Genomic DNA, 16,754 nt, shown 5'->3' on the forward strand with positions numbered 1-16,754 from the left:
TTGTTTCATTTTTCAAGTTAAATTATACCAGTTACTTATTTTTCATGCTACCAAATCACCATTCCTTCAATAGGTGATTAAAATAGTTTTAGCCATTATGTGGGAGGTTGTCAACTTTGTAGGATTAATAAAAATGAGTGTTATTACAAGGTTGGCCTGATGGTAGCGCTAAGGAGCACAACCACATGTGGTCTGACGCACTTTGGTGCCTATCCCAAACATGTTTGTGAAGTTTGCTTGCTCTAGCATCAAACCTTTAGGAATTACACCTCACTTCCTGTTTACATGTCTTTGCCATCAACTTCATTTGTGCACCACAAAACAGTTTGGATTTTCAAAATGCTGAGTGATAGCTGTAATCTAGGAAGTCCATATATGCTTTGTGCAAAATGTCATCACCCACTCTAACTGCATAAAGGATATGCATAGTTCAATACTGGTAACCTGAGAGGCTGCATTAACATTAGCATGTCAGCATAGTCTAGAAGCATGAAAGATTAGCATAGTACTATGAGTAATCAGCAGGCAATATACAATGAACTATTATCATATTACCTATTAGCAGAAATAAAGATCATATTGTGAATACAGTAACTGTGACAACCTATATGGCTCCCAAATGATTCCTAAATCCAACATTTATTGGCTCGCCTAATTGACGATCACTTCCCTCAGTCTATCATAACTGCATTTTGCAATACTTTTATCAAATTTCATTTTTTGAGATATCATGATGAAACTGCATACAGGTTATCTACAATATCTACCAAAGATGTCATTTAATTTTCATGCGTATTGGACTCATATTAAGTGAGGATAATATTCTTATTTTCTCAGGATGCAGTTCCAGAGTCCATCTATCAAAGTCTGAACCAAGCCACCATGGAGGAGACCTACAGCACTGTCACACCCAGCAAGAGGCTTTAACCTGACATGAGAGACCACACACACACACACACACACACGTATGTGAACAGATGTAAGCACATGAAATATTTTACAATTTTTACAATGGGTGTGTGTGTGGGAATGAGGGTGTGTGATGTGATGTTCTTTAAAAAGGAATTCAATCAAAATTCATTATTTGCTTGTGAGAAATTATACTTTTTGTTTATTCCACAAAACTCCCATGCTGTTTTTTAAGCCACAGTCCAAAAGTTGCTTGTATGATACGATACAATAGAACTCTGTAAGTGAAAAGCTGTTGAGTTTTCATTGCTACTGTTCTATATTTTCTTGAATGAATATCATGGATTCCCTGCATAAATTTCACATTGAACCTCCAAAATGTCAACTTTTAAGCTGCTCATAAAAGCTTGTTTTCTCTTTCTTTTATCATGTTTTTTTCATTGATCTTCCTGTATTTTGAAATTTTACAATATCATTTTTAGTTATGTGGTTCAGTCCCACAGGGTCACAAAACATTTTCTGCACATCAGCCATCAGTTGCAGTACAAAACAAACTGATAAACTCAAGATCAAGTTCCTGTTGGTCTCACTTGCATGTGGCCAACCACAGTTCATGTTGAGCTCCTGTGGTTTTGAATACACAGCAACAAGTTCATCCACTTCAGATCACACATGCTGTTGTTAGTGGCCATTTTGTTTCCTTTTTCACTGCAAACCTCCATAGAGCTAGTTCCAAGTAACCGTCCTGTTTGGCCTGATCAACCCTCCTGTCACACACTGCCTTACATTTTAATGTTAGACTTTCATTTCTCCAGTCATGTGCACTTAAAAGCAGATTTGGGGAGAAATAGATTACATGTAATGGGATTATACTGACCTGATTATTTTATCCTACAAAGTAATAGTAATTGTAATATTGTAATCCTTTACACTTACTGACAGAAACATGTAATCAGTTTAATTACATTACATTGATTTTATCGACTTTATACATACTAGTATAATTTTACACATGTTGGAATAATGGTTGATGGCTGAAGTTAGTTTGTAAAATACATTGTTTTTAAAGATTATGAAGGCTAAGTAACCCAAAAGCACTGGGTTCACCAGTGGATTATATTACTGATTATATTACTGATTACAATCTGAAGCATCAACAAGCTGTTCTTATACAGTAAGTGTACGGTGTGATGTATTCCCAATTAATAATGCACTTGTGTAGTTTAGACCTGTTGTGATGCACTACTGCATGGAGGCAGAGTTATGATACTGAAAGCAAAGGGTGAGTAAAGAGGTCAGTAAAACTGACTGTGTGGGTGAGTGGGTGTGGGTGTGTGTGTGTGTGTGGGTGTGAGAGAGAGTTGAGAGGAAGAGGGTGGAGCTTTAATGGTAAAAAGGAAGAAGAGACTGTTGTCTGGTTATTGAATATTAGACGATTAGAGATAAAAAAACATACAGACCTTCATTCAAAGTGAAAGAGTCTCTGGTTGGACTGTACTGGACAATTCCTTAACACTCGATCCTTGATAGTCGTCATTATGAGAAACATCTACATTTACTGTTGTCTTCTTCCTGGTGAGTTACTTCTGTCTGTCTGTGCCTGAACCTAGTTTGTGCATAAATGCTGTCATTGCCAAATAATGTGCTGTATGTTTTTATTCCAAAATGAATCATCCACCATTTGAAAAGAGTGACACCTATTCAAAATCAAAAGAAGTTATAGAACCTTTTAAAGGATTTCAGATAACTTCAGTTGACCAAATGATCGTCTATATTGTAGAGATGATGAATGATGAACTCCAGGTAATAATTTTAAACTGTTTCCTTGATTCCCTCTTGTAGCTCTGAGTATTGTGGAGATGAAACCTGTCAACATAGTGGGCCATGTTGGAGAAACTGTGGAATTCAAATGCTCAAACTGGGACATTTGGGCAAGCGAAAAAAATAATGTAAAGTACCTTTGTAATGATCCATGCAACGAAGACAAAGACATCATAATCAAAGCAGCACGTGGGGAAACTAAAACAAAGGACAGAATACGCTTACTTAACAAAAAAGAAGGTTTATTTGTGACTTTCTTTAAACTCCAAAAGTCAGACTCTAAGAAATACATTTGTGGATTGAAGAGGATTGGCTATGATTCATATATAGAAGTGAATCTTAAAGTTACAGATGGTAAGTTTATGCTCTTCAAAAATAAAAAAATAAACAAATCACCTTTCCTTCAATAGGTGATTATTGATCTGGCCAAATAATTGGTTGATTAGTAAATATAATATCTATTGTTTTCACCCATGCTTCCAGGTCCCAAGACAACTCCTAAATCAGTCATCCTTGGATCTACTCTCCCACCTGCATTTCTGACCAGTTCCACCATGTCTCCGTTTGGATCAGAAACTATTACTGATGTGTTTTCATCGTACCCCAACCTTTCTACAACAAGCTCTGAACTATCAGCAACACAAGGAGCTGGTATGGAGTCGCTCATCTGAATTCTATATGTATTTGAATGTGTGGTGCATATACGGCAAACGAACGCCCCTAAAACCTGATACCTGAACAGAGCATAACTTCACTGTATCCTCAAGTTTCAGGTCATTCAGAGAGTAATGGTATTCACTGACTTACTGTAAGGCCAAGTTTTAAATTATAACAGTAGACATCATGGGGTGCAGAGAATGTGAAGAGGAAACTGTGGTCAGAAGTGTGATGAACTGACAACTATTTATGAAACTACTGATGATCCTCATCTTTACAGGGTTAGGGTTATGCTTGTCCATGACTTGCCTCCATTCGTTTTTCTTTCTTCCTTCCTCTCTTTCTTTCTTTCTTTGGTCAGGAGGTGTACCATATTTGGTTGTGGGTTTAATTGTCATGGTAACCTTGTTATTGATGGCCGTGCTGATGCTTTACAGGAGGATTACCAGAAAACCATCAAGTAAGACACACACACACACACACACACACACACACTCACAAGGAAGCAACATGAAATTCATATCATCAGTAAAGCACCAGTCGGTCATTAACACATGTTTTCCAATATGTTTTCCAGTGGTCGTGTCCAGTGCTGGGAGCCCACATGAAGATGCTGGGGAGGTAAATGTTAACTTTATGATAGCAACATAGCAGTGTTTCTTAAATGATCTTCTGATGGATCTCTCATAGTAATAGCATGTTTTGATGTCTAAAGGTCAAATTATACCTCTGTGTCGAATTGCTGCCGTAGCTATGCCATAAGTGCCTTCAGCGGTGCGAGCATTTATAGTTCCTACGTTGGTGATTCTGCGTGTAGACCACTGAAACACTAGATGACAGTGTTGTGCTTTCTTAACACGGTAGTAATAACAGAAGAAGTAGTAGTGTTTCCACTCTCTGAGACTCATGTTCTGGGATATTTCTCATCACGAATTCAGTGACATCTGTTAGTCTTTATAAATTGGAGATTCAGAGATGAGCTGTCCTACAAATGAACATATTTGCGAACCTCCTCAGCTAGTTCCTCTTCGATCTGCTCCATGTTGTCTTCACTATCGGTGGACATCAACCGGATACAGGTAGGAGGAAATACGAAGAGGGCCAATCACAATTCACGTGGCCCAACGTGCAGTTACATTTTTCGAGAGGTGTCTCTGCAGGCTACGTAGCGATGGCCTAGGTTCGACGCAGAAGCATAAATTACCCTTAAGGAGTCCCAGAGTGAGACTGGATTTCTCAAATTTGCAACGTTTTGAGATCAACATGGTCATGGTCGTACCTTCCCATCGGTTTTTGACCCCCAGTGGACCTCTACAGACACCTCTGGACCTTCCTTGGTTCAAGTATTGTGCTTAAGGAGATTTTGACATGGGATAAATGCAAGCATTCTTCTTTAACACAGATTATAAAGTGCATCTCTGCTTATGGACTATAGGGGGTTGGGGTGGCAAGGTGGCCTAGTGCTTAAAGAGCTTGTCCTTCAACCAGAGGACCAGGGTTCAAGCCCCATGTCAGCAAGCATCCACCCTGCTGAAGTGTCTTTGAGCAAGACACTGAATCCCTACCAGCTCCAGACCCTGTTCTCTGACCTCCATAGGTTAAGCACTGAACATTGAGAATATTTGAAGTCTTTGAAAATGGATTTTGGTTATATGGCAACAGCAGAAGTCAACACTGTTTTTGCTTTGCTTGCTCAGAAAGACGTGGACACAGTTCTTTCAGCTCGGCACACACTAAGCAACTTAAAGCTGATTTAGCCAGGAGTTCTGACAAAATCAAACATGTTTGATATGAGTATAGTGTGTAGTCCTAATTTCTGCTGTGTGTGATGTTCAGCAACATGATTTATAATCTGAGCTGGCAAAAGTCAATGAGTTGAGTTCAACTCATTGAAATGTGAACTCAAAACAAATGCCTATTTGATGTGTCATCCAATTTCTACCACGATACAGTGGGAGTTTAATGTTGTAGAGCTGTTGTTGCTGCTCCGTTGTCGTCCATTTTAGCACTGTCAAGTGAAAAAACAAGGCAAGATGTGCCTTGTGCCTTATCGTTTAGTGTGAAACCCAGTGTCAGACAGACAGGAAACTACAGGAAATAAGGTTGCTTGATGTGAGCGGTAGCTACAGAGTTTTTAGACAGTTGTGTAGTTAGCGCTCAGCATTAAGCGTCTGACAAGTTCCTAAGGGAGTTCACCACTGTCTGAACGACCATACTGCTGCCAGTAAAGTAACTCTAGCTGTAATGTGTGTCAGGTGTCACCCCCCTTAAGCTCAGTTCACCTCTCAGTGGTTTCTTGGTCATCCTCAAACCCTTAAACCTCTGCCTGGCTCAGATAATGAATACAAACAAGGAAGCACACTGACACAAGAGGTCTCAGTGGGTAGCTATTGACCATATCTGTTCCCTCTGTTCTCTCTTTTCTCAGCTCAGTTCTGCTTCATTGCTTCATGTGGGAAATTTGTCTCCCAGTCAGAGATTACTAAAATACAGAGAGTACAAAATGTATCTAAAACAAACATTGAGCCCTAGACAGACAGCTATACTCTCTATGAATAACTTCCCCATAAACTGTTCTCACATCCAAGGTCAACTTTTTACCAGTAATTGAGTTTCAACATGTGGCTTCCTCATGGTGACTCCTGTAGTTGTTGGTACATGTAGCCTGGTTCCCTAAAGGAGGCTGGATCCAAAAATAGTTTTGCTTAGCACAGTATTTCTTTCAACTTATTCCTCCTATTTTCAAGGCTTATACTGAATATGAAGAAATCAGAGGTGAAGGCCAGCAAACTGAGAGGCCACCTGTGACCGTCTCTACTGTCTACCCCTCTGTCACCAACACTGAAGTTGACCCAACCATCGATCTCTACGCTAATGTTTCCTTCCACCAAGATGCTGAATTCTACTCAGCGGTGCAGCTACTTAAAGATCCAAAGGAAGATTCTGTGAATTCAACTTTCAACGCCAAGGTTCCAGTCAAGCCGATGGGGCACTGTGCAGGAAGCAGAGCCACAGATCCCCAAAGTGACTTGGTGTACTCTGTTGCTCACTTCCCCAAAGGGCAGACTGAACTTGCCGGACATTCTGAACCAAATCGACTCCAAAACAACCAAAATGACTCTCTCTATTCCCTTGCTCAGTTACCAAAGTCAAAGTGAAAGTGCCCACCATGATAGAAATAGACTGGATAAAAAGGGAACTTCATTGATATTCATGATTGTCTTGGGTGGAGGGAGGGGGTTTGCAGTTATAAGTAGTTTTGGTTCCGCACCAGTTTGTGAAATAGTTCAGGGATTTTCATATACTGAAAATCTCTTTCAGACCTGACAAGATCCCCACTGTGAATCAGCCTTAGCTAGGGGATCATTAGGATTTTAATTGAGTTAGGAATCAGCAGGATGGCCTCATAGTTGGACAGCCTGTCCTAAAACTAGAAGGTGCCAGGTTTGAGCCTCACAACAGTCATATGTCAAAGTGTCCTTGGGCAAGACCCCTACCTGCTCGCTCATTGTCAGTCACTTGGTATAAGAGCATCAGCTAAATAAAAAATAAAAAAAGGTATCTATACTACCTACTGATTCAGGTCCAGGTACAAGATCGCAACCCATGAGAGCCCATCTTGTCTCTTGACTCTATTGCTGTCTGAATTTGGCATCATTTTACTATAGAAAAATAGTACTGACACAGAGATGAAAGAGCACACAAAGACTCACTCTCACTAAAGGCTCAGTGAACTGACAATCTCAGCTTGTGACACTGCTGGTGATGTACAGTGAAACGCTTGAAAGAAATACAAGAGATGGTTTATGAGATGAAATATCCTAGACATTGTGCAGTTGACCTTGGAGTACTTTGTTTTTCTTTCTGACGTTTTGGAAGAGACACACACACACACATTCACACACAAAAACAACATAAGCACATCTGCCTTTTTATACCTCAATAGCAAACAATGCGGCTACCCACATCCCTCGCTTTCACTTTGTATTTCTGTTTCATATATCTCTCTCTCCCACTCTCTCTCTTGTGTACATACACACACACACACACACAATTCCCTTTATAGGCAACCTATCTGTATTAAGAATCTATTTCCCCTGACATAAAATAATTGTAATAATCTTACTTGTAGCATCTAATGGGCAATGGCAGGGGCAAATCAGAGTCCCTCTTGTGTCATGCAGACGCACACACACACACAGCCCAACACACCTAAAGGGACGCCTAATATTGGGTTATGCTTTTATTAGGGTCAACAGGATATTGATGCAGCCATCCAATAATACTTGTGGTGTATCTGCCTGCACTACCATGGCGATACTGTCAGGTGCCTCTGTGATGGAGCTGCTTCTATTTCAGATCACTCTGAGGAAGACTGAAGCGTCCCCAAAGCCACATTACACAGCCCACAGCTGTTCCACTTTTCACCACTCATACAGCCAAATGCAAATCTATTACTGCTCAGATCTACTGTGAGCCACTTTCGGCCCACTTCCCACCTCTGTTGCTCTTTTAATATCAATCCTTGGTTGTATTCTAATGTAAATGTAAAGTAATTTCTTTCCAGCCATGTTATAAACCTTCTAAGCACTGCTACTTGAGCTGGCTCTCCCTGAGCATTATGACTCTTTTTTTTTTTTTTTGGTGATTCTTTTTTCATTGTCGCAAAGGTTATTTTCAAAATGTGTTCAATTACAGATTATTAATTGCCTGATTGAAGCTGTAATCAGTTGCATCATTGACTCCCTCTTGTATTCTACTATGATTCTAATATATTTGTGTATGAAAGGCTTGTTTAAATGATGTGTCACGGCCCAAAGTTTTTTTTTGTTTTGTTTTTTATATTTGATGAATAGCCTATATTGATTTGAGTAATATATTTGATGAACCTCAGTGCATTGTCTATCCTTAATATGAATGTGATTAAAGGGGAATATCCCTCTTTGAAAGATTTTGTTATCACCTCAGAAAATGGCATCAGTTTTTGGAAACACAAGCAACTCTCTCCCAAAGTTAGAAAACAGGTAACTAGGGATAAGACGATATACTGAAATTCAATATATCGCAATACAAAAATGTGTCAATATGTATCATGGGGCAGAAAAATGAATCGCGGTATCAGCTCCTGCTGTAGTAATCACAAATGAGACGGCTTGACCATCACAGTTTCACAAACTGTCCATCCAAATTATATTATTGTCACTTTTAAATTGTTGTTTACATTCTAGCAAGCTAATAATTGCAGGAACGAGTTGTGTCTCAGAAATAAACATAATTCTGCACAATCACATTTTGTTGTAATTGAAGTTTTATTACATTGTACCGTGGTTGTATCGACGTCCTACAGATGTATAACCTGGAGCTGCTCCATTAATAATGATGTGCCATCATTGAGGAACCAGGAAAATGTACCCTCCCATCCTCAGCTAAACATCCGAGGTACTGTAACAGTCACATTTTCCATGTCTCTGACTCATTCTCTGTGGACATTACAGAATAGGGGGCAGGTTAAAATCTTCTACTATGTTTCTAACTAAGGAAGACAATTGAAAATGTCCACCAATACAGACTGAAGTGCGAAGTGCAGGAATAAGATGTTTAAGAGCTGAGACAAAGCTGGAAATAAACCGCTAACATGATCAAATCCCAATGTAAATGAATTAATGACAAAAAGAATGGATGAATGGATGGATGGATGGATGGATGGACAACTAAATATACGAAAGAGTATTACAGTGAATCCTAAATTAATAAAATTGACACACAAGCAAGTGAACAGACACATGTTGAGGTGAAACGTAGAGAGTTTGAGTATTTCAAATTGCTCTCGCTCTTTCTATCAATCTATTGTCTTTCTCTTTCCCTGTCCTTCTTCACTGCCTTTCCCTCAAACACACTCTCTCTTGCTCTCTCTCTCTCCGAAACACACACACACACCTACACACACACACACACACCCACAGCCGGCAGAAGTCACCTTGTCAGCGGTAATGCCCTCCAGTAGCTGTTCTGAGTGAGGGAGAGGGAGCAGCTTCATGTTGTTGTTATTGTTGTTGGTGTGTACATTAGCGACCAGGGGAATAGTGTGGTGGCCTGGGGTATCTGCTCTGATGTCAATGACAGTCAATGACATTCTGCTGCTAAGTGCAAGGGGACTGGCTGTCTCACACACACACACACACACACGCACACACACACACACACACAACAACTGATTTTACATTGCTACTAGAATGTTTTCAGAAATTTCACTCATAATTTCATATAATTATTTCTTATGCGCTTATCAAAGCATATGGGAAGTAATGTGAACATACCTCTGTGTTGTTAGTGGTGTGTAAAAATATATGAATATCTATTTTATAAGAAAAAGGGCTTGCTTTGCTTAACTCATTTGTTGTGGCAATACATAATGCTAGCATGTTAGCCTAGCTTAACACAACAGCAAATATTAGCCTCTAGTTTAGTAGATTGACACCGGAAATACGCTCTGTGTTTAACACAGGCTTATATTATTCATATGTTTTGTTATATGAGATAATCTTCACAAATCAGCACTGCTTTTACGAATTTTAAAGCATATCATGAGTAAAAAGCTAACCCAGGCTAACCTGTGAAAAATGAATTACAGCAGTGGTCGCATTCCTCCAGTGTCATGAACACTCAAAGCTTAAGGTAACACATTAGCTAGCAGGCTAATGCAATGCTAGCTAATTTACAAACTTAGTATTAAAAAAACAACAATTATAAATTGGTAAATCTACAATGGAATATCATTAAATTGAAAAGAGTGTGAGTAGGGGAGCGCCGGTACGAAAGTAACGCGCCGCGAAAGTAACACGGACCTTTTCTCGAAGCACACAGCAGCAGAAGTGACGTGATGAAGTCAGTGTGTGTGTATCTCGGACAGCTATCCATATAGCAAAAATAATGTGAATCGGTGCTGCCTTCCCAAAGTTATTGAACGAAAACTAATTTGCCATGCGTTAAGTAAAAATACGGAAGCGGGACTTTTTTTCAAATTGTGTTTTATTCTTTCAAGTATCAATATCCAACTTTATATCAACTGTGGATTTCTTAACACTTTTACTGTCTCAATGTCAGAATAGTTTTCAAGAGACAGGCTACCACATTTAGCATGCTATCCAGGCTGAATGGAGAGCAGACAGCGGAGGGACGAAAGTTACAATGATATTGTAACGCTGGGTTATGGACATTGAAGCTGTCTCACTCTCCTTCTCTCTGACTACTAGCCACCCCATAGTGCTACAATATATTTTCATAGCTAAGCTGCAAGTTCAGCCTGATAAGTTAATTGAAACAGAATCGTCAACCTCAGCCACTAAATACTTTGGTAGAAAATGAGAAAATAGGATGCTTGTTGCCATTCATTTGTATCATGCGTCAAAATATTGTGTTAACGCAACATTGGTAACTTGATGCAAAGAATATTTAGGCTATGTAGCCTAATGTGTTGGCTTGGTGAACTGGCACAAATATAAAATTGGGTCTGCAAGATTCGTTGTTAAAAGTAAACAGTATTAGATCACAAAAAAATAATCATAAGACGCATCGCAGCTGTTTTACTTTTGTCCCACATGGGAGGTACGAAAGTAACACAAGTTGTGTTCTCCGTCTGTTTATGTCCACATCATTTTACTCAGAAACATATGGAAAGTTGCATCTGAAAGGGCATGTTGTTCCTTATATAATATGGTATTTATTACTCTCACCATACCGGAGTAAACTGGAAAAAAGTTAAAAGTGTTACTTTCGCACTGGCGCTCCCCTACTAGAGCTGAGAAGCTTTAAGGCAGACTATTTGGCGTAATGATTTGATGATTTCGCAAAAAAATCACTGTGGTTCAGTACATTTAGCCATTTGCTAGCAACTGACTTTTATTAGGACACATAAAAGCTTCAAAATGCACAAATGGGATGTTTAATGGTTTATTTTATCTCACAGAGCGAAATTAATTTTTAATTCAATGTACTTTGTGATATACAGTATATAGTGCATGTGATGCAGCTAGCATACAGGGAGAAGAGTCTAGGGGTCAAATTGAATTGCCCTTAAAGGGGATGAAGGCAGGGAGAGAAGGATGGAAAAACCAATGGAAGAATGGAGAGAACTGAGAGGTAGGTAACCTCCAAGCTCCACTACAGCCATCAGCCATGGAGGGAATGCTTCCTTTAAAATCAATGAGAGCTGCTCCACTGCTGCACTGCATTGGCATTATGTCACAAACGATGGAAGCGTCCAAGCTCAAAAATTGGCTCAATTCTCAATGGCTGATGCACGCGTCCTCATGTGGATTGAAATAATGAGAAATAAAGTTGATATTGAGCTATACATTTTTCAAAGTGACAAACAAACTCAAATATAATACAATTACACTATACTAGTGTCTGGCTGCAGTTTGTGGCTGCATTGTACTATGTTTCAGCTCAGCTTTTCTTTACATTTGTGCAGATATTATACAAACACTTTCCCCCTCAGCCGCTCTTTCAGAATAACAGCTCTCTGTGGCGCAGCTAGAAAGACACTGATGGCACACTGATGGCAACATAACATGGCACTTGAAGGTTAGGCACCAGGAGTGTTGGATAGATGGAGGGATGGATGGAAAGAGGGGAAGAGTGATGGAGAGAGAAAGGGAGGAATGATGAAGTAGAGTAGAGTGGAAAGAGAGGAGGATGCAGGAATATGGATGGGAGAGCTAGAAACAAGGATGCAGTGGTGGATGGTAAGAGAAACAGAGCCCAGGATTAGAAGGGTGGAAGGGGGGAATGGAGAATGGAAATGATGGAGGGAGAGAGAAAGAGAGAGAGAGACATAGCTCCCAGGCATCTGGTCTGGCCTTCTGCCACCTGGACATATGGCCTTGCCTCTCTACTGGTCTCAGGTCAGGACATACAAACACACACACACACACACACACACACTTTAGCTAAGCTAAACGTACCTACGGAGAAGTGTCACCGGTTACCAGTCTCACTTTGCCAGATTTTTCTCCCCCCGACGGTTACATGTCCCACAATGACAAGTGAAGAGGCAGGTAGCAGGTTTACTAGTTTAACAAGTTTACGCGCTCGCTTATTCCGCCATTACAAGATTTTTTTTGCAGGACTGGGAGGGGGAGAGCGGCGCTTTCAAACAGCGAGGGAGGAGACAAGCTAGTTTTATCGAATAGGCTGGGAGGAGCTTCGAGTCGGTCCGGATCTTGACAACATGCTTTAGAAAAGAGGTGAAAACTGCAACAGAGCTGGCCTGCGTGTGTGGATATTGGTTTATATCATTATGTCTCAAGGAAATCTCCACATAGCACACAGTAGTTTCAGGATTGGTTATAGGGTCTGAAATCACTTGCAGGTTCAAGTGATGTGGATTATGTGACTATTTGATTGGTCTACATGCCACCACATGGCTCCACATATGTCGTTTTCTGGCTGGTGATACCAAATAGGTAAACATTCTTGTCGCCGTCCTTGTTTTTTTGTGTCTTGTATTTGTAGAATATCATAGTTTTTGAATTATCCTTCGTATGTTTACAACCCAATGGATAAACCAGAAACGGTCTACCGAACTGGACCGGCTAAAGTAGTTTGAGGATTTACTTGCGGCACCAGTGGGGTGGAGCAAGGCTCTCACCTTCTCTACTCAAACCATTTGCAATTTGAGGCAATTTGAGACCAAAGTGCAAAATTGCCTAGTGCATTAAATGCTAATTTTTCCAATATTGTTGTATTGAAGGGCCTCTGTGCTATATGGAACAGCAACATTCTTGCTACAACAGTAAGTAAATTTGTGATGTCATTACCATACTAGCTAGCGTCAGCGTTAGCGTTAGCTTTTGTTAAAAACTGTTTACATTCTGGGTTATATAGTTTTGTAATTCTTCGTAACTTTGTGTGTTTAAATCTACCTTACAATCATTGTTGCATGTACTCGGCTCTCTGGATTTCTTGTCTTGTTCTATATTGTAAACTGCCTAATAAAGCAGAGACACTTTAAAAAAATAAAGACAGGTCCCCAGTTGATATGCGGCCTAAGGGAGATCATCCTGTCGCTGATCGATGCATGAGCTCACCGGGAGGCTGTAGCTTTCCTCTAGTGGAGCACTGTGTAGAATTTAGATTCAGGTATTAAGATCCCTGCTAGCTCAATTGGTTCACAGCTCCTCAGGGAAACTTGATTTGATAGGTCTAATTATTAGTGTTGGTACTCTAGGCATGCACAAAGAGTGTGTGTGTGCATGTGTTTTCATGCAGGTGATGTTTTAAGTGGATAAGGGTTTGCTCTACTGGAACATAATGTTCTCTAGTGCTATAGGCAGCACTCAAACAGACATTCTGTGTTTCAGTGTGTGTGTGTGTGTGTGTGTGTGAGGGGGGTATCCATCTCATAGGCAGCTACATTATGACAGTGTTTCCATTTTTCCCTAAGGAGAGAGAGAGTGAGAGAGAGAGTGTGTGTGTGTGTGTGTGTGTGTGTGTGTGTGTGTGTGTGTGTGTGTAGGAGAGTGTTGTCTGTGTGTGTGCCTGTCAATCTCATAGGCAGACAGTGTTTCCATCTTTTCCTCGCTGTCTGTGGAAATATAGGTAAGGTCCCACACTGCAAAAAATATCCATCTTTACACATCATTTCGTCTCATATTCAAGCTAAAAATCGTATTTCTCTCAAAACAAGTGAAAAATTCTGCCAGTGGAGTTCCAATGCATTTTAATGGAAACATACAGTATGTAAAGACCTTGAAATAAGGCAGAGTAAGGCAGACCACTCCACTAGTTGCATCAAAATGGCACTTGATTCAAGACAATTCAAGCTGATTTGCATTGGAGACCAACAAAATAAACCCCACTGAGATTTTTTTCACTTGCTTTGAGTCTTAAAAGTAACGTTTTAAGACTCAATACCAGATAGCATGGCTCTTTTGCAGTGCATATGGTACCTTGTTTTTACTGTTACTGCTTTCACTGAGCCATAATACTGACATGTGTCTGCCATAGTAATATTTCTCACCTATCCCAACCCATCTATTTAATACTGGGCAAGAAAGGCTGCTACTTAAACATTTATCGCAAAGCAAGGGTCGATAGAATATTGTCATACTGTACTTCATTCCTTCTGAATGGGACTTTAGCCAATTAAAAACCTTTCCAACCTTTGTTCTAAAATCAAATTGACCAAATTATGAGCACACCTAGAGTTCTAAAGTGCCTTAAGCTAATTAGTTTCTACCCCCTACCCATGCCTCTAAAGTCAAAGCTAACAATTACAATCCGGCCACCCTGAGTTGCACTTCCGATGTTAGCCAATTACAGCTGCTTCCAAAGTCATATCATCCAATTACCTTCCCTTACCGCCTGGATTCTGCAAACCCATTAGCCAATTATATATCTCACACAATGAGTTCCTCAGACACACACCCACAGCTCCCTGAATGTGTGCTTTGACATTGTTAAAACGCATCACCTCTCTCTCTTTTTCTCCGACACTCCCCCCCTCTTATTAGCAGCTATCAAAGCCCCAGCGTGTTTCCCTCCAACTCCAGTTGAGGCCGAGCCCGTCCCAGCGCCACTTTTCTCTCATGATAATCCGCCACTTTAAACTCACCTTCAGTGGAGCAAGATAATGATAACGCAGAGACGGCTGCTCGGGGCGCTGTATAAGCTTTCAGGTGTCTGGAGCAGTAATGGAGAGTTGCAGAGTTTGGAGTGTCTTGTCTCAGTGTTGGACTCGTTGAGCGGGTATAGAGTGAACAGCGCTGACATGAGCACGACGTCTTAAAAAAATCAAATAACTTAATCCGTGCCTGAAAAGTGAGAGAAATACGCGGAGAAGATTACCTGGAGGAGACATGAATAGAAACAGGAAGTAGTTTGACATTGAAATTGCACAGTGGAAAGAAGGGTGTGGAAGTCAGGGTGGTGGATCAGCGGAGATATTTACCTTCAAGGCCTACAACCCGGATTCGATTCCCAACTCAAGCCAAGAAGAACCATGACCAAAACCTTACCTAGCCATGACCAAAACCTTACCCAGCCATGACCAAAACCTTACCTAACCATGATCAAAACCTTACCCTAACCATGACCAAAACCTTACCTAACCATGACTAAAACCTTACCTAACCATGACCAAAATCTTACCCAGCCATGACCAAAACCTTACCTAACCATGACCAAAACCTTACCCTAACCATGACCAAAACCTTACCTAACCATGACTAAAACCTTACCTAACCATGACCAAAACCTTACCTTAACCATGACCAAAACCTTACCCAGCCATGACCAAAACCTTACCTAACCATGACCAAAACCTTACCTAACCATGACTAAAACCTTACCTAACCATGACCAAAACCTTACCTTAACATGACCAAAACCTTACCTTAACCATGACCAAAACCTTACCTTAACCATGACCAAAACCTTACCCTAACCATGACCAAAACCTTACCTTAACCATGATTAATGTTTCGACCCAAATTGGTCTTCATCAGGTGTGTTGACCACTACCCACAATGCCATACCCCATACAATGCAGTCCCACATTGTAATAGCGCCATCTGTGTAGTGTGTTGAGTACTATTTGAATGGCATTGTGGGTAATAATCAACACACCTGATGAAGACCAATTCACGTTGAAATGTTTGTTTGCACAGACTAAACTTTTGGTGGAGCATATTTCTTTATCCAGCACCAGTCTGAAACTTGGATGTGCATATCAAAACATTTCTTCAAAAATAAGTTCAGTCAGGATGTGAAGGAGGATATTTCATTTCAACTTACATGTATGTACATGGATGGTGCTATATGTTATTCCCATCAGCGGTTGGATCAAGGGTGTATGAAGGCTGTCGAAATACAAAGATAGACGATCATAGAGGAAAGGGAGTGCACCACAGCAGGTTCACTCATGAAAAGATAAGTAATAGACTGTATGGCAATCAAGGTCAATCAAGTGCACAGCTGAGAGAGAGGCTGGAGTATTTATGAATAATTATGTATGTATGAATGGCATTTTATGACTTTAGACCTATTGTTCACTCATGAGTGTGGAAAGAATGTAGAACAACAGTCAAAGCAGAGTGAGATTTCCAAGAGTTTACTGTATTAGAAGTTGATGTTTTATATATATAGCATGAGCGCAGATATTCTGAATAATTTACAAATGAATAGATGCTGTTTTATGATATCAGTGGAATTATTTATTTTCCCCACCGTCCTTTCGCTAAAGCATTGTGGGTATCAAGAGGTAAATTCGGGTCAGTCAAGGGTGAGACACTCCACTCCTCTATACCTCTGTGCTATAAAACTTCATCCCGGTTTACAGCACAATTCAACAGGTCATGTCAATG

This window comes from Centroberyx affinis, unplaced genomic scaffold, assembly GCF_046629955.1.
Source record: "Centroberyx affinis isolate AG114_WGS23_722 - 3 ecotype Tasmania unplaced genomic scaffold, CSIRO-AGI_Caff_v1 ptg006361l_1, whole genome shotgun sequence".
Classification (NCBI taxonomy): Eukaryota; Metazoa; Chordata; class Actinopteri; order Beryciformes; family Berycidae; genus Centroberyx; species Centroberyx affinis.